The following is an 18,235-nucleotide window of genomic DNA, read 5'->3' on the forward strand; positions in this document are numbered from 1 at the left end:
TGCCCGGCCGAAGGCCTGAAGGACCCCCCGGGGCGCTGGCTGCCCAGCGCGGCGCCTGGCGGGAGGGCCGCAGGGAGTGCGCATGCGGCTGAATGCGGGACTGGGGCTCATGGCTGTGGGTGTGGTACTGAGGCTTCAGTGGGTGCCGCCCGCCTAGAGGGAGTGGAGAGGTGAGCACGTCAGGGGTGGGGGGCGCAGGTCAAGCTTTCACCAGTTTTTAATTCTTTGATGGGGTAAATTTGAGCAATTTTCTTGACTTGTCGACATTTGTTATTAACTGAGCAGGAATTAGGAGAGGAACCCGGTCCTCTCCACACAGCCCAGCAGGTACGCCGCCCATGTGCCTGTGGAGAAGAGAGGTTCCTGTGGGGCAGACAGGTGTGGACCAAGTAGCTGTGAAATTTCTTCTGAAGGAAACACACAAGGAGGAAGCGAGTGAGCTCAGTGGAGGAGGGGCGCTACCCCAGGGGACGTCCCCATGCATGGGCTTGTGAACCCCGAATATGTGAGACGGTCTCAGTCAATTTAGAAAGTTTATTTTGCCAAGGTTGAGGACGCACGCCCGTGACACAGCCTCAGGAGGTCTTGACATGTGCCAAAGGTGGTGGGGACACAGCTTGGTTTTATACATTTTAGGGAGACAGGAGACATCAATATATGTAAGATGGACGTTGGTTCCGTCGGGAAAGGCGGGACAACTCGAAGCAGGGAGGGGGCTTCCAGGTCACAGGTAGGTGAGAGACAAACTGTTGTATTCTTTTGGGTTTCTGAATAGCCTCCGCAAAGGAGGCAATCACATATGCACCTATCTCAGTGAGCAGAGGGGTGACTTTGAATAGAAGGGGAGGCAGGTTTGCCCTAAGCAGTTCCCAGCTTTTTTCCCTTTAGCTTAGTGATTTTGGGGCCCCCAGATTCATTTTCCTTTTATAGGCTAGACAGCTTTAGGAACTGAAAGGTTCACGAGGCTGTAACGAAGAGTGGAGTTGCCCCAGGTGAGCCTGGGCCCAACAGCGTGCAGGACCTGGGCGCCCACAAGGGGCTCCTGGGAGGGTTCGGGAAAGGGAGCTGTGAACCCTATCTGAGATGGTTTCAGGTAATATAGAAAGACGTGCACCCGTGACACAGCCTCAGGAGGTCTTGACGACATGTGCCCAAGGTGGTCAGGGCACAGCTTGGTTTTAGGGAGACATGAGACATCAATCAATATATGTAAGAAGTACGTTGCTTCCATCCAGAAAGGTGGGGACAACTGGAAGCAGGGAGGGGGCTTCCAAGGTCACAGGTAGGTGAGAGACAAATGTTGCATTGTTTTGAGTTTCTGATTAGCCTCTCCAAAGGAGGGAATCAGATGTGCACCTATCTTAGTGAGGAGATAGGTGACTTGGAATAGAAAGGGAGGCAGGTTTGCTCTGAGCAGTTCCCAGCTTGACTTTTCCCTTTAGCTTAGTAATTTTGGGGCCCCAAAATTTTCCTTTAAGAGAGCCTGTGACTAGGCTCTCTCATTTTTACGTCCTGTGAGGAGGCTGCTACACACATGCAGAAGTCATGCTGGTGGCCTGGACACTGAAGGGAGAGAAGTGGATTTGAGAGACATTTAGGAGGTAAGATTGCCAGGACCTTGGTGATAGCTTGGATATGGAGGGTGGAGGAGGAGGGGTGTCAAGCAGATAATGCTCTTAGATTACCACCTGGGATATTAGGGCGAGTGAGCAGGCTGTTTTTTCTTTGTTAGGCAGAACTTGGTCTTGTGGTGCAGTAGGGTGCCTGGAGCCGAAAGCCTGACTTCCTCATACAGGCCAGACCCCACATGTGACTGCCAGGCCACTTTGAGGCTGAGAGAGATGGTTTTGTCTGGCCTCTGTCTTGCACTTGTTTACGGATGACTTCTGTGTTGGCAGATTTAGGGGTCCGCCAGATAGGATCCTGTGAAGAGACCTCAAAGGTCTTTAGTCCAATCTATAAAACATTTTTATATTCATTATATCTTTTCCACAATCAAAGATGAATAAAATATACAGAGGTGTATTTAGTGAATAAGGTTGATGGTGCACCTGTGCTAGGCAGTGTTTTAGTTCGTTAAGACACCAAGGAGTTGAGACAATCCTTTACCTTAGAGTTTTGTGTCTGTAAGTCCTGCTGTTGAGAGCTGTGTGTGTTAAAATGTCTGATTTGGGCAGGTGAGATCTGGGCCCTCTGTAAGTTCAGGAGGTTGGTGTCCAGCAAATATTCAGTGCCCCATCAACATCCCAGTTCTCGTCCACCAATCTTCTAATTCTAGGACTGATGTGGAGGCACTCAGAGCGACTTCAGAGGAGAAGTAATGTGCTCTGTGGCTATCTTGTTTTGGAGTGTAAATTGTAAATCCTCTGCAAACAAAACGTTGGAAACAAGTAGTGTTTCGGCTTGAGTTTCTTGTAAACGGCTTGCAGTCATATAAACCAGAGCATGTATACCACAGGGCAACATGAGTGTCCCTCTATCACCCTTTTTCCCAGTGACCTAGGTGGAGATTTAAACAGAATAATGTGTGCAGCCTCACTGTGTGAAAATCCAGTGCTTTGAGCTTGGAGTGTCATCAGGGAAGGGCCCCTGACTTGGAAGGCTGCTGCGGTGCGTCTCGCTCTGTGACAGGAGGCACAACATGGCCTTGGTCTTATGATGACCTTTGGTGCCCTAGCTCACTGTATCCCTGATTAGCCTGATGCAGGCGCTGGGCCCTGGTTCTGGAGGTGAGAAAACACCCTGGGCTTCCACTGCATGGCTGGCACTGTGAGCCTTCAGGTGCCTATTTGGGCACTGATACGGAGTCCTGTGCCAGATGCAGTGGTGCACACCTGGGAGCCAAGAGTCCCTGCTTCTACTGGAGAATCTGGACAGATGTAAAGGGTAAGAAAGGCTAGGGGTAGGAGTTAGGGTTAGGGTTAGGCTTGGGGCTGGGGTTGAGGTTGTGTTTATGGTTAAGGTTATGGTTGGGGTTGTGTTTAGGGTTATGATTAGGGTTTAGTGTTAGGGGTTAGGGCTAGGGATAGGGGGTTAGGGTTGGCGTTAGGGTTAGGGGTTAGGGGTTAGGGTTAGGGGTTAGGGTTCGGGTTAGGGTTCAGGTTAGAGTTTAGGGGTTATTGTTAGGGTTCGGGTTCAGGTTGGGTTTAGGATTCGGGTTCGGGTTCAGGTTTGGGTTAGGGGTTAGGGGTTCGGGTTCGGGGTTAGGGTTCGGGGTTGGGGTTAGGGGTTCGGGGCTTGGGTTAGGGGTTCGGGTTGGGGTTCGGGGTTAGGGTTAGGGTTAAGGGTTAAGGGTTAGGGTTAGTGTAAGGGTAAGGGTTAGGGCTAAGTGTTAAGGGCTAGGGCTAAGGGTTAAGGGCTAAGCCTAGGGCTAGGGCTAGGGCTAGGGTTAGGGTTGGGTTAGGGTTAAGGGTTAGGGGTTAGGGTTAGGGGTTCGGGTTAGGGTTAGGGGTTAGGGTTAGGGTTCAGGGTTAGGGTTGGGTTTAGGGGATAGGGTTAGGGTTTAGGGCAAGGGCATGGGCGAGGGCGAGGGTCAGGGTTAGGGGTTAGGGTTAGGGTTTCGGGTTAGCGTTAGGGGTTAGGGTTAGGGGTTAGGGTTAGGGTTAGTTTTAGGGGTTAGGGTTAGGATTAGGTTTAGGGGTTAGTGTTAGGGTTTGGGGTTAGGGTTTGGGTTTGGGTTTGTGTAGTGTTAGGTCTAGGGTTTGAGTTAGGAGAATTGCTTGAACCTGGGAGGTGGAGGTTGCAGTGAGTCAAGAGTGCGCCACTGCTCTCCAGCCCAGGCGACAGTGGTTGATTTGGTCTCAAAAAAAAAAAAAAGATATTAAGTAATACCTACTTTTAACAGTCATGAGCAACATTTTTCTTTTAATGTGGGTCACTTCTTTATTTTTCTGATTGCTAGAGCCATGTCTCAAATGCAAACATCCTCGTGCTTACTTCATGCAGCTTCAGACTCGCTCTGCAGACGAGCTGATGACCACCTTCTACAAGTGCTGCAATTCTCAGGGTGGACACCGCTGTAGGGATTAGGACTAGGATGGCCCAGCTGCTTCAGTGTGTGTTTACCTTGTCCCTTGGAATAGATGCTTAGCTGGCAGTGTGAATCGTGTATCCTGAAGGTCTTTGCTGGTATGGTGGAAAGATGAACCTTTTGAGGTGAAGAGCCAGCGTGTCAGGAAATGTGGCTTATCTGCTAGTCAGAGTGGATGAAGTCATGAATGTCGGGGAGTTTTTCTGTATGGGTAGGAGACGGAGACCCATAACTAAGTATGTGCTGTTTAAAGTCCTGTTCTTTCATCTTCTACATTTATTGGCAGTTGACATTCCCTTACTCCCAATCAATACTATTTTTTTTTATTTTGAGACAGAGTCTCACTCTGTCGCCCAGGCTGGAGTGCAGTGGCGCGATCTCTGCTCACTGCAAGCTCCACCTCATGGGTTTACACCATTCTCCTGCCTCAGCCTCCTGAGTAGCTGGGACTACAGGTGCCCACCACGACTTCCGGCTAATTTTTTTGTATTTTTAGTAGAGACGGTTTCACCGAGTTAGCCAAGATGCTCTCGATCTGACCTCGTGATCCACTCGTCTCAGCCTCCCAAAGTGCTGGGATTACAGGCATGAGCCACCGCATTCAGCCTCAATCAACACTCTTGAATGTTTGTACTGTTCACAAAACTTAGTACATTAAATGTCTCTAAATATTTAACTGTTACTTGTAAACTTAATTTAGTATTTATTTTAATCAAAATTCTGAATATTTCATTAAAATGAAAGTTCTAATATTGCCTTCTCAGTGTTTTAAATAGCTTATTAGGTAGAAAGCAAACCCCAAATCACAGTGATCCCAAAATTGACTACACATTTAGATTTGAACAGGCTATGAAAATCCTCATCACTGGTATTTCAATTTATTTCTTTACTCCTATTCTTATTTCCTTATTCATTTTTTGAACCTTCCCTGATTGCTTCCTAGGGTTGCATTAAATGTATAAGCTTCTATTTTTTTTTTTTTTTTGAGACACAGTCTCGCCCTGCCGCCCAGGTTGGAGTGCAGTGGCATGATCTCGGCTCACTGCAACCTCTGCCTCCCGGGTTCAAGCGATTCTCTTGCCTCAGCCTCCCAAGCAGCTGGGACTACAGGCGCATGCCACCATGCCCAGCTAATTTTTTGTCTTTTTAGTAGAAACAGAGTTTCACCATATTAGCCAGGCTGGTCTCGAATCACCTGACCTCAGATGATCCACCTGCCTTGGCCTCGCAAAGTGCTGGGATTACAGGCATGAGCCACCGCACCCGGCACTATGTTTTTATACTTTATACTTTCTGTGTTAATCATTCAACTCTCAGAAGAGAAAGGACACCTGAGACTAGCTGGGTCTAGGTTATTGATAACTGATTCTTGGTCAAGGCCCCAGTCTTAATTGCTTTCTAAATCAATCTCTCTCTCTCTGAAAGAGATGGGGTCTTGTTTATGTTGCCCAGGATGGCCTCAAACACCTGGGCTCAAGTGATCCTACCGCCTTGGCCTCTAAGTAGCTGCCACCACTCCCCACTCCACATCTTTTTTTTTTTTTTTTGAGACAGGGCTTTGCTCTGTTGCCCAGGCTGGAGTACAGTGGCACGATCTTGGCTCACTGCAACCTCTGCCTCCCAGGTTCAAGCGATTCTCCTGCCTCAGCCTCCTGAGTAGCTGTGATTACAGGCATGCACCACCATGCCCGGCAAATTATTTTATTTTTAGTAAAGACTGGGTTTTGCCATGTTGGCCAGGCTGGTCTCGGACTCCTGGCCTCAAGCAATCCTCCTGCCTCAGCCTCCCAAAGTGCTGGGATTACGGGTGTGAGCCACCACGCCCGGCCTCCAAATCTTTTAATAGTGTATTCTTGCTTATGAAATTGTGGTACTTAAATCTCTGCTTTTGGCACAGTTTTTACTCTTTTGAGACTTGGTATCTTTCCCAGTAATGGTAAAATCTTTACTTTTTCTTTCTTTCTTTTTTTTTTTAAATGGAGTTTCGCTCCTGTTGCCCAGGCTGGAGTGCAATGGCACAATCTTGGCTTACCACAACCTCCGCCTCCCAGGTTCAAGTGATTCTCCTGCCTCAGCTGCCTAAGTAGCTGGGATTACTTAGGCATGCGCCACCACACCTGACTAATTTTGTATTTCTAGTAGAGATAGGGTTTCTCCCTGTTGGTCAGGCTGGTCTTGAACTCCCAACCTCAGGTGATACGCCCACCTTGGCCTCCCAAAGTGCTGGGATTATAGGCGTGAGCCTCTGCCCCCGGCCAATCTTTATATTTAATATGATTATTTTCATATTGTTTGAACATGTTAACCAGTTCCTGAGCCTATTATCTCTAATTGGCTGTAGTTCAGGATAGTTTGTTCTGGTTTCCCAAACGTGATTTTATCATGTGGGCATTATCTGTAACGTCTTCTGCTTATGCTGTTAGTTTTACTTCCTCAGGTGACAGTTCTGTTCAATTTTGTTGTTGGAAGGCAGCATGGATCCATGGTACACATCATGTACTCTGAAGCCAGCGTCCCTGACTGCACCTTAGCTATGAAACCCTGGTCAAGTTGCAGAACCTCTGCCTTCATTTCCTCATCTATAAAGTGGATATAATAATAACCTGTTTGAGGGATTTACAAACTGTTTTCTTAAGGGTCAGAGGGTGAATAGTATAATTTCTTACTTTTTAATTTTCTTTGAGACAGGGTCTCACTCTGTTGCCCAGGCTGGAGTGTAGTGGCATGATCTCAGCTTACTGCAGCCTGGACCTCCTGGGCTCAAGTGATCCTTCCACCTCAGCCTCCCTAGTGGCTGGGACTATAGGTGCGCCTCATGCCCAGCTAATTTTTTTTTTTTTTTTTTTTTTTGTAGAGACAGGGTTTTGCCATGTTGCCCAGACTGGCAACTTCCATATGTTTTTTATAGGCAATTTTTAAAAAATTTTATACTTCTTTAATTTTTTTGAATTTAACCTCAGAATGTGATTATAGGCAAAATTCAAAACATAATAATAATTGAGTTTAATTTTTGTAACGTGGGTCTATTAGTGAGAAGAGTGGATGCCATTTTGCTTAATTGGGGTTCAAAGTTAATGTTCCCTGTCACTGAAATCAATTGCAAATGTGCATCTGTGAATGCTGGTTAGGTGCAGGAGAGCAAATGAAGTATAACATTGACACCACTGAAAGAGTCAATAGATTCACCACTGACAATGGATTCAGATATTTCCCACAGAGTTCTTGCTGATGAGTAATACAGTGGAGTTCTTGCTGATGAATAATACAGTGAAGCAGGCGTGGTGGCTCACGCCTGTAATCCTAGCAGTTTGGGAGGCCAAGGTGGGTGGATCGCCTAAGGTCAGAGGTTCGAGACTAGCCTGGGCAACATGGCGAAACCTCATCTCTACTAAAAATACAAAAATTAGCTGGGCATAGTGGTGCATGCTTGTAATCCCAGCTACTCTGTGGGGGAAAGGAAGAGAGATCAGACTGTTACTGTGTCTATGTAGAAAAAGGGAGACATAAGAAACTCCATTTTGATCTGTACTAAGAAAAAGTCTTCTGCTTTGAGATGCTGTTAATCTGTAACCTTAGCCCCAACCCTGTGCTCACAGGAACATGTGCTGTATTGACTCAAGGTTTAGGGAATTTAGGGCTGTGCAGGATGTGCTTTGTTAAAAATGTGTTTGCAGGCAGTATGCTTGGTAAAAGACATCGCCATTCTCCATTCTTGATTAACCAGAGACACAGTGCACTGCGGAAAGCTGCAGGGACCTCTGCCCAAGAAAGCCTGGGTATTGTCCAGGTTTCCCCCCATGAGACAGCCTGAGATATGGCCTCCTGGGAAGGGAAAGACCTTACAGTCCCCCAGCTCGACACCCGTAAAGGGTCTGTGCTGAGGAGGATTAGTGAAAGAGGAAGGCCTCTTTGCAGTTGAGATAAGAGGAAGGCATCTGTCTCCTGCTCGTCCCTGGGAATGGAATGTCTCAGTGTAAAACCCGACCATACATTCTATTTACTGAGATAGGAGAAAACTGCCCTATGGCTAGAGGTGAGACATGCCGGCGGCAATGCTGCTCTGCTACTCTTTACTGCACTAAGATGTTTGTGTAGAGTTAAACATAACTCTTGTGCCTACGTGCACATCCAGGCACAGTACCTTTCCTTAAACTTATTTATGACACAGATTCCTTTGCTCACGTTTTCCTGCTGACCCTCTGCCCACCATTACCCTATAGTCCTGTCACATCCCCCTCGCTGAGATAGTAAAGATAGTGATCAATAAATACTGGGGGAACTCAGAGACCAGCACCGGTGCAGGTTCTCACTTGCTGAGTGCCAGTCCCCTGGGCCCACTTTTCTTCCTCTATACTTTGTCTTTGTGTCTTATTTCCTTTTCTCAGTCTCTCATCTCCATCTTGCAAGAAATACCGACAGGTGTGGAGGGGCAGGCCCCCTTCATTACTTGGGAGGCTGAGGCAGGAGAATCACTTGAATCCGGGAGGTGGAGGTTGCAGTGAGCCAAAACCATGCCACTGGACTCCAGCCTGGGTGATAGAGTGAGACTCCGTCTCAAAAATGATAATAATAATGATGATGCAGTGAAAAACCATACTCTTTAAGCACTTTATAATTTCACAATCTTCATACATTTGTCCACCTAAGCTTGTTCCTGATCCACACATGCTTTTACCACTGCCAGTTTTAACACATATTAGTAGATTCCTGTTTTGCTGCATTAGTTTTCTCAACTTTGGGAATATTCTCGCTGCAGTTGTTGGTTTTCTTTTTGGGGACAGGGTCTCACTGTCACTCAGGTTGGAGTACACTGGTGCGATATAACGGCTCACCACAACCTAAGCCTGCCGGACTCAGGTGATCCTCCCACTTCAGCCTCCCGAGTAGCTGGGACTACAGGCGTGGACCACCATGCCCGGCTAATGGAGGGGGAAGGGCTGAGCTTGTCTGAAGACCCTCCCGTGGGTGTGGCACAGCCTGTGGTCTGAGGCAGGGGTCCAGCTGCAGAGCAGCCCACAGCTTCACAGTGGCCCAGGGAACCAGGGCAGGCAGGCCATGAGGCCCAGTGCCTTCTGGGCCAGGCCTTGATGCTGAGGCCATGGAATAGGTGCGGCTCTGAGAAGGGACCAGAGTGACCATGGGCTGGAGGCTATGTCCACAGACCCAATGCGGGAGAAGCTGTGCCAGGCAGTGATGTCAGCCAGGCTCCCCAGCAGGTCTAGGGATGTCAGGGGCAGCTCTGTCCCAGGTGGCAGACACTGGTTTCCCCTCCTGCTCTCACAACCGTCCTGTGACCGGGTGTTGTCTGAGCTGTGATGAGGCCTCCCTGGTGACATCCAGGAGCAGGGAGCATGTGGGTGGGGGGGTGTGTGCACCTGCCCTGGCTGCCTGGCTCTGTGGTCAAGGATGGGGGAAGGCAGGTCTGCCTGTAGCTCCACCCCATCTATAGAGCACTGTGGTGCCTTCTGCTGGGGCATGTGCTGAGTGGTGCTTCGCAGGCACTGCCCTCGGGAAGTTCACAGGCTTGTGTAGAAGCTGGTGGGAATGGGCCAAGAACAGAGGTGTCAGGAGCCAGATATTAGGCAGGTCCCAGGTCTCTGAGCCTCAGTTTCTTCATCTGTAGGAGGGTGGTAACCCTGCCCTGCTCAGCTTACCAGGTACAGCTGTGAGTTTTCAGTGCAGAGGAAAAGCAGAGACCTTCCCCTCAGATGGCCATATTGCCTTGTTGCTGTACCCAACACTCCAGTGCTCCCCCAGGGGGTGTCCTGGCCTCCTCCTTTGTAGCTCTCAGGTGTCACATGTGGGTCCTGCCCTACCATCCCCTCTCCCTGTCTAGAAACGAGGCCTGCTGAGCTTGAAGCCACCCCACTCCCTGCTCTCAAGCCATCTGCTCCTGGGTTAGCTTGTGGCTGGCCTGACCTGATTCTACATAGATGTGGGTGTTTCTCCACTGCTGGGGCAGTGGTTGTCCATTCTGGGGCCTGGGTCAGCTCTCAGCTGTGGCTGTTGTGCCTGTGCTTCCCCAGGTCCTGGTGGTCACTCCAACCCTGCCCTCAGATATCCTAAGAGCAGGCTGACTGTCTTCCCCATTCCTACCTTTCCAGTAACTGTTGCAAGAAGGGACGGACACTGCTGCAGAGAACTTGCCATGGTGTTTCATGCTGCGGCTGGTGGTTCCAGGCTGCACGCTCCATTCTAGAAAGGGTGAGGATTACTGATCATCAGTCTTAACAGGGGACTGTCCTATGGGTACCTGGATACGCTACTGGGAGTGGGGCAGAGTGGGGTTAGAGTAGTGCCTGATGCCCGTTGAGGGTGTGCGGGTTCCTTAAGAGTGTGCACCCTGTAGCCTGTGTGTATGTCTGTTTTTTTTCTTCTCCTTATCACTAATCAGCCTTTTGTAACCAGGCTGGTCCTGCTTCCTGCCTACGGGGTAAAGGTGTATCATCTGGAGCTGCAAATGAGGTGATGGGGCATCAGTAGCCTTCCCACACCCAAGAACTTCCTGACACCCAGCGCCTCATCTCCAGCCAACCTCTGGCTCCCCCAGAGATCCTGGGACCCAGGCCTCACACTCCAGCAAGGGGGGTCTTCGTCCTCCTGGTGGTGCTCCCCTTTGGAGGTACCTTCGAACAGGGGTGCAACAGATAGAATTCAGGAAGTGCCATCTGTTGCATGGATACCCTGCTGCCACCCGTGTCCACCTTCCTGGGGCAGATCCTGGGATGGGTCTTCAAGTAAGAACACAAAAGGGAGAAAGAATGCATAGAGGCCAGGCACGGTGGCTCACGCCTGTAATTCCAGCGCTTTGGAAGGCCGAGGTGGGTGGATCACTTGAGGTCAGGAGTTCGAGACCAGCCTGGCCAACACGGTGAAACTGCCTCTACTGAAAATACAAAAAAATTAGCTGGGTGTGGCAGCGGGCACCTGTAATCCCAGCTACTTGGGAGGCTGAGGCAGGAGAATCGCTCGAACCCAGGAGTTGGAGGTTGCAGTGAGCCGAGATCACGCCACTGCACTCCAGCCTGGGCAACAGAGGGAGACTCTGTCTCAAAAATAAATAAATAAATAAATAAATGCATAGAAGTTGTCTATGTGACCCTGGGCAAGTGATTTCTCCTCCTTCCCTTCCTGGGACTCAGCTCCTTGCCTGTGAATGGGGACAGTGCTTCTCCATTACAGAGCTGTTGTGAGAATTAAAGTAGAAAATGCACCTGTGGTGGTTGTTGGTAGTGAGTGGTTCCCCCAATCCTGACTCTCCTGCAGGATGGGCCCAGGACAGGGGATGGGCTGGCAGAGGATGCCTGTCCCAGAGAGGAGCCTTCTTGGCAGACGTGGAGATCTAGCTGAGTCAGAGTCCAGGATCTAAGTTTGAGGGTGCATCTTACAGCCTGCAATTATGAGTCTTTGGCAGGGTCAAGCGGCCTTTCTGAGCTTCAGTTCCTTATCAGTAAACCCTGGGCAGTGGTGCCCAGCGTCTTTCACAGGACACCGTGTGAGTGCAGATGGAGACCCACTGAGCACTCTGCTGGGGAGCAATTCATGCGGAGCACCCCTCCAGAGAGGGATGGCTCGCACAGGCCCTCAGCCCAGCCCCTTGCAGGCTGGACCTTGGAGAGTGAGGCCCTGAGGCGAGACATGGGCACCTGGCTCCTGGCCTGCACCTGTGTCTGCACCTGTGTCTGCTCGGGAGTCTCTGTCTCAGGAGATGGACGAGGTGAGGGCTGGGCACTAGTGTCTGTATGAGGTGGGTGGAGAACTAGGGTGTGTTTGGGGGACTGGGTTGTCTGATGTTGAGCCCCTAGGGAAAGGTTTGGCCCAAACTGTGCTGGGGCATGTCCTCTAGGGGTCAGCCTGGACCTCTGTCTCTAGCCTCCCTTCCTTTACCTCCCTACCTCCGGTCCCTGGACCGACCCTTCCTTCACCCTCTTGACACCTCTCTGGTTGTGACTTGCCCATGTACCATGGGTCAGAGCCCATCACTTCCCAGGCCTCCCAGTGCTTCCCTGGACAGATTCTGGGATCATTCACTGGTGACTGCCCTGCTAGGATGTCAGCTGTCGGATCCCCGCCAACCCCCAACTCAACTCTCTTTTGAAGCACTCACTGTGGGCTCCCAGCTGTCAGTGTCTCCAGGGCCAAGGGCTGGAACCTTCACCTGCCTCACCAACAACATTCTCAGGACTGATTGCCACTGGTCTGCCCCAGAGCTGGGCCAGGGCTCCAGCCGCTGGCTCCCCTTCATCAGGTGAGGGTGGAGGGCCATGCCTATCTGGACAGGGATGAAGGTGAGGATTGTAACAGCTGCACCAGGATAGTGTAGCAGCCCCGTGGTGCTAACACATGCCCTTTTCAGCAACCAGGCTCCTGGTGGCACACAGAAGTGCATCTGGCAGGGCAGTGAGTGCACCATAGTGCTGCCGCCCAAGGGAGCACTCCTGCCATCTGACAATTTCATCATCACTTTCTACCACCGCGTGTCCGGGAGGGATCAGGTCAGCCTGGTGGACCTGTAGTACCTGCCCTGGAGACACGGTGAACAGCAGCTATAGGCCTGGGGCAGGGCCCCTTGGCAAGAACATCCTGGCTGCCTGGAGGCTGGGAGAAAGGCCCTGCAGCCTGTGACCCCTGTGGCCCAGTGAGTGTTCTCAGTCCCCGCCCAGTGAGGTCCAGGGAAGGGAGGGTCAGTCCCCGCCCAGTGAGGTCCAGGGAAGGGAGGGTCAGTCCCCGCCCAGTGAGGTCCAGGGAAGGGAGGGTCAGTCCCCGCCCAGTGAGGTCCAGGGAAGGGAGGGTCAGTCCCCGCCCAGTGAGATCCAGGGAAGGGAGGGTCAGTCCCCGCCCAGTGAGGTCCAGGGAAGGGAGGGTCAGTCCCTGCCCAGTGAGATCCAGGGCTGGGGCCAGGCTTGGCCCCTGGGAAGGGAGGGTCAGTCCCTGCCAAGTGAGGTCCAGGGCTGGGGCCAGGCTTGGCCCCTGGGAAGGGAGGGTCCACGTGGTTACTGCAGGAGCCAGAGGAAGTCACTGCTGTCCTATCCCGCCTGGGGCTTTTCTGGACCAGTCTCCCAGTGAGGCGTGTGGTCTGAGAGGGTCTTGACCATGCCCCTTGGGAATCTTTCAGATCCCCAGTCTTGGATGTGCTGACTGACACACCCAGACCCATGGGGCTTCAGCTTTACATGGATTCTCTCTGTTCCTGTGAAGCTGGACCCACTCTCTGACTTGCAGAGCACGTCAGCTCTGGCCACTGCATCCTGACCTGGAGCCTCAGTCCTGCCTTGGAGTCAATGACCACATTTTTCAGCTATGAGCTGGCCTTCAAGAGGCAGGAAGAGGCCTGGGAGGTAACACTTTGGCTGGCTTCTCTCCTGGGGGCCTCTCTCCTGGGAGCAGCAGTCCAGGGCAGACTCCCCACTCTAAATAAGGCGAGGTCAACTTGGAGTGATGAGGAGGGGAGGAACTGGAGCCAGGTGTGTGTGTGCGCACACACATGCTGACATGCACATGTGTGTGCTTCATGTGTGTGTATGTGAGTAGGGTGAGTGTGCCTGTGTCTCTGTGAGTGTGTGCACATAAGTGTGGTAAGTGTGCATGTGTTTATGTGTGTGCACATACAAGTGTCCCCATGTTTGCATTTGTATGTAAGTGTACATATGAGTGTGTCTGTGCCTTGTGTTTGTATGTGTGAGTGTGCACGTGGGCATGCCTATGTGTACGTGTATGTGAGTGTGGTGAGTTGCTTCTGTGCACACACTTGTGTGTATGAGTGTGCATGCAGGTGTGATGAGTGTGAAAGTTGCCTGTAGACATGTTTGCCTGTGTGTGCATATGTGTATTTGTGAGCAAACGCAGCTCTGTGTGTGAGTGTGAGTGTGCCTTCTCTGTGTGTGTGTGCGCACATGAACTTGGCGAGTGTGCCTGTGTGAACACAGGTGCGTTCATGTGTGTGTTATGTGAGCGTGTGCATGTGTGTATTCTCAAGGGCTGAGGGACCCAGCCCCACCTTCAGCACCTGCCAACTGTCCCCACCCCCACAGCGGGCCCAGCACAGGGATCACATTGTCGGGGTGACCTGGCTCATACTTGAAGCCTTTGAGCTGGACCCTGGCTTTATCCTTGAGGCCAGGCTGCGTGTCCAGATGGCCATGCTGGAGGATGATGTGGCACAGGAGGAGCGTTACACAGGCCAGTGGAGCAAGTGGAGCCAGCCTGTGTGCTTCCAGGCTCCCCAGAGACAAGGTGGGCGCTGCTATGGCTGCTGCACTTCCAGAGTCTGGGCTGGGTGTCCCCTGCACCCTTTCAGACTCCTGGAAGCCCCTCCCTGAGGCAGCCATGCCCCAGTTGACCCCCTTCCTCTGAAGGCCCGAGGTCTGTAGGGAGGACACAAACACCTGCCAACTCTGGGGCTTCCTGGGAACCCGTAGTCAGTGGCTCCTGTTAGGAGTGAGGGTGGCAGGGCTGCACACCAGCACTGGTGCTCCTGCCTGGAGGCTGGACATGACCTCAGTGTCCTTAGTGAGGGCTGGACTGACCCTTGCACACTGCAGTGCTGAGACGGCCCAGGGACCTTATGACCCACCATGTGGCAGATGGGAAGAGTGAGGCCCAGGAGTGTGGCTCACACAAGGTCCTTCAGCAGGTGACACAAACCTCCAAGGCCCATCACAAACCTTCCACTTTGGCCCAGGGCACTAAAGGGTGCACTTTTGCCAGGTAGGTTTGGGGGGAGCCTCCTGGCACTGAGGCTGCTCACAGCCCTGGGCCTTTCCTGCCCACGGGCCCTCTGATCCCACTCGGGGCGGCCAGGCAACACCTTTGTTGCTGTGTCCATCTTTTTCCTGCTGACTGGCCTGACCTACCTCCTGTTCAAGCTGTCACCCAGGTAGGTAGCTGATGTGTGTGTGTGTGTACACGTGTGAGCGGGTAAGAGTGTACATGTTAGTGTATGTGTGCAGATGTGTCACTGTGTGCATGTGTGAGTGTGTGGTGGGTGGGCCATCAAGGGCCACCCTTGTCTGGTTCCTCCCCTCCCCTCTCCACTGCCTGGTCCTGGATGGGGTGGGATTTTCAAGTCTCCACTCTGGGCCAGTAGAGAGTTGTCAAGTTGCCAGGGGAGAGAAGGGAAGGGGGATCTGAGGCAGAGGCTGAAGATAAGGGCAGCTTGGTCCCGACCAGACCCAGAGTCACCGAGATCAAGAGCCCGGGGTCCTAGTCTTCTGCCTCTGGAGGAGCTTGGTTTGTTCATTTGTTCACATGTTCTACAAAAGAACAGCTGGGGATTCTGGTGTACTCAGGACCCTGTTCTCACCCTGGCAGATGCCTTAGAGAACAAGATGGACAAGGGCCCTCCTTAAATAAACCGTCATGCCTCATGCACCACATGTCAGGTTACAAGATGGGGTGCAGGGGCCATGTCAGCCTCGGATGTGAGGAAGAGGGTGTGGGGAGAGGGGTATTGGGTGGGGCTAAGCGGGAGGGTGCTTGGCTTCTCCTTGGAGCAAAGGAAAGTGTGAAACTGTAACACGACCTAGTTTGTTTTGAGGAATGGATTGCTGGGAAAAGGGGGCATAGGGGAACTGCTGGGGGCCAGTGGGAGCCAGTGGGGTGTCCACAGGGAGATGATTTGGCATGAGCCAGTGAAAGAAGTGGAGGTAGAGCAAGGTAGAGGGAATTGCAGGGTCTTAGGAGAAGAAATAGAGGGGACGTGTGGCTGGATGAGATTTGAGTGGTGACCCCTGAGGTGGGGAAATGGGGCACAGCCTTGCGGGAAGGTTGGCAAGGTCTATTTACACCTGTTGGGTTGGAGCCCCAGGTGACATCCTTATGAGAGGGTCAGTGGATCCTTGGCAGCAAGTCAGGTGCTCAGGGAGACACTGGGTGGGGTGGGAGCCACAGATGTGCTGATGGCAAAGACAGAGAGTCTGGAGGTGCGGCTCCCTCTGTGGGCTGAGGATCTAGCTGATAACTCCCCGTTCTGAACCCGCCATCGCAGCTCACGCTGTAAAGGATGCGCGCCTCAGTATAAATCAGTTCTGTGTGGCCATTAGGCAAGGAGGCCCAGTTGGGTCCTGTCCTGAGAGTGGGTTGGAATGTGATGAGATGGGAGAGAGGCAGCAGCAGGGATGAGCTGGGCAGGCCTCCTGCTGATGGAAGGAAGCTCAGCCTCTGCAGTGACCTCAGGCCGCCTGGGTCCCCATAGGCCTCTGACTGTCCTCTCCTGGCCTCAGGGTGAAGAGAACCTTCTACTAGAATGTGCCCTCTCCAGCGGTGTTCTTCTAGCCCCTCTACGGTGTGCACAATGGGAACTTCCAGGTTTGTGCAGAGACCACGGCAGGGCGTCGGGGGCAGGTGTTGCCCAGAGCTCTGGCCTGCCTGAGATGTTGGCTTTCATGAGGGTTGGCGGCCAGAATGGGAGCCTTGTCAGTGCTTGGAGACTTTTTTGTATATTCAGTGTATTTCAATGTATACGCTGTGTCTCAAGTGAGGAAAAACAAGCTTTATTCTCCATTACTGATTTATTTTTGTTCTCATGTCTCCAGTTCCACTGTTGTTGGAAAAATGTAAATTTCTCATGACTTATCTCTGTCCCCTCTGGTTTGCGGTTGTCTGCACGCACCATGTGCCTCACCTCCTCCTTCTGCAAAGGTGTCTGTCCTGTGGCCATGGGGAAGGGTCTGTGGTGTGTGTGCTGCCCTTGGGGCTCTCACTGCCTCTGGGCTCCTGCTCTGCCTGGTCACCTGGTCCCCTGGTCCCCACGGATTGCATGCTGGCACCACAGCTGTGGAGTGGGCTCTGCAATTCCCCATCTGTGGCCCTGTTGGGCCCCCACAGCCCAGGAACCAGTGAGCAACTTGGGGGTTGCATCAGCCCCTCCCCTCCCTGCTGGGCTGGGGGTTCATGCCCCCTGGGTGGGAGGAGGGGGAGAGGGAGGGCTCCATTGAATGGTCTCTGGTTTTTTCCCTCAGACTCCTCACTTTAGGCAAAGGACAAGAGGCAGTGAGGGCCCCTCCCTGGGGTCTGGGCCAAGCTGACCCCTCTTCTCCAGGATCTTCCCTCCCTGTGCCTTAGGGCATCCCTGGGCCCTGTGTGGCAAGGATGTTCCCTCCACACCGCGGCTCCAACTTACTATGCAGAAAAATCCTTTTCTCTCTCAATGAGGAGCCTAGTTTTCAAGATTTTTGTCCAAATATTCAATTTGAACCATAAACCGGGCACCTGGCTCTTAGAGTCTCCCCCTTTCCCCGAGGTGGTAGGTGTGACTGTCATGGGCCTGGGCAGCCGAGTACAAGGCTGAGCAGGGCACAGATCATGACTGTCCCCTGGACTGTCATCCTGTTGCAGGCACCAGCCCTTCCCTAGAGAATAAGGGCACCTGCCAGGGGTTATTTAGACCCGCGGGTGGGGATCTGGTGCCGTAGGTTTGTCTCCAGGGAGCAGTGCAGTGATGGAGGGTGTGTTGTGTGTTGTGCATGGGATAGAGGTTCCTGGTCTCACCAAGGGAAGAGCTTCCTTTTGGAGGCGGGGGCCTCCTGTGTCCCCACAGAAAGATCCAGGTCTGCTAGCCTTAGCCCAGTGCTTTGAAAGTCAGCAGTCCTGACAGTGACTCGTGTGTGTGTGTGTGTGCGTGTGTGTGTATGTGTGTGTGTGTACGTGGGGTGGGAATGCCCAGTCTCTGCAGCTGATGAAAGGCCTTGAGGCACATGCTGTCAGGAGTTGGCTCTGTCCTGGGCAGACATCACCATCTGTACCTTGGTTCAGGCTGCTGTGAGCACCAGGCCCTGTGCTGGCGGAGTGGTGAGGAGCCTGAAGGGACTCAGGGTCCCATGATGAGGCTGGGCTGGCACATGGAGGAAAGACAGAATGTCCAAGACACAGGCGCTGTTTGGCCTCTGGGTGTGGACCTCAGGAGGGCTTCCTGGAGGAGGAGGGCTTCCTGGAGGAGGAGGGCTTCCTGGAGGAGGAGGGATGCTGGGCTTGCCAGAAAGGAGGCAGCTGCTCCTAGGATGAGTTCCGAACATGCTACCTGAGCCCTTCCCTCCTCCTGCACTCTGTTCCAGACTTGGATGGGGGCCCACAGGGCTGGTGTGCTGCTGAGCCAGGACTGTGCTGGCACCCGACGAGGAGCCTCAGAGCCCTGTGTCCGGGAGGCCACTGCACTGTTCACCTGTGGCCCAGCAAGTCCTTGGAAATCTGTGGGCCTGGAGGAAGAGC

General features: G+C 52.4%; 1 long non-coding RNA gene across 6 annotated transcripts; it reads left to right on the forward strand.

The window, feature by feature from the left end:
• Nucleotides 1–9: 9 nt before the first annotated feature.
• On the forward strand, nt 10–11,122 carry LOC103888999 (uncharacterized). Of its 6 annotated transcripts, XR_010139554.1 has the most exons (6): nt 20–170; nt 286–378; nt 637–730; nt 1,523–1,601; nt 10,135–10,234; nt 10,439–11,122. It is a non-coding gene; the product is annotated as an uncharacterized LOC103888999 (long non-coding RNA). The 6 variants fall into 6 exon arrangements; XR_010139553.1 differs by having other exon boundaries at nt 10–170; nt 286–730; XR_010139556.1 differs by lacking the exon at nt 637–730 and having other exon boundaries at nt 26–170; nt 286–435; nt 1,520–1,601.
• The last annotated feature ends 7,113 nt before the right edge of the window (nt 11,123–18,235 follow it).

The sequence above is a fragment of the Pongo abelii genome, chromosome 23, assembly GCF_028885655.2.
Source record: "Pongo abelii isolate AG06213 chromosome 23, NHGRI_mPonAbe1-v2.0_pri, whole genome shotgun sequence".
NCBI lineage: Eukaryota > Metazoa > Chordata > Mammalia > Primates > Hominidae > Pongo > Pongo abelii.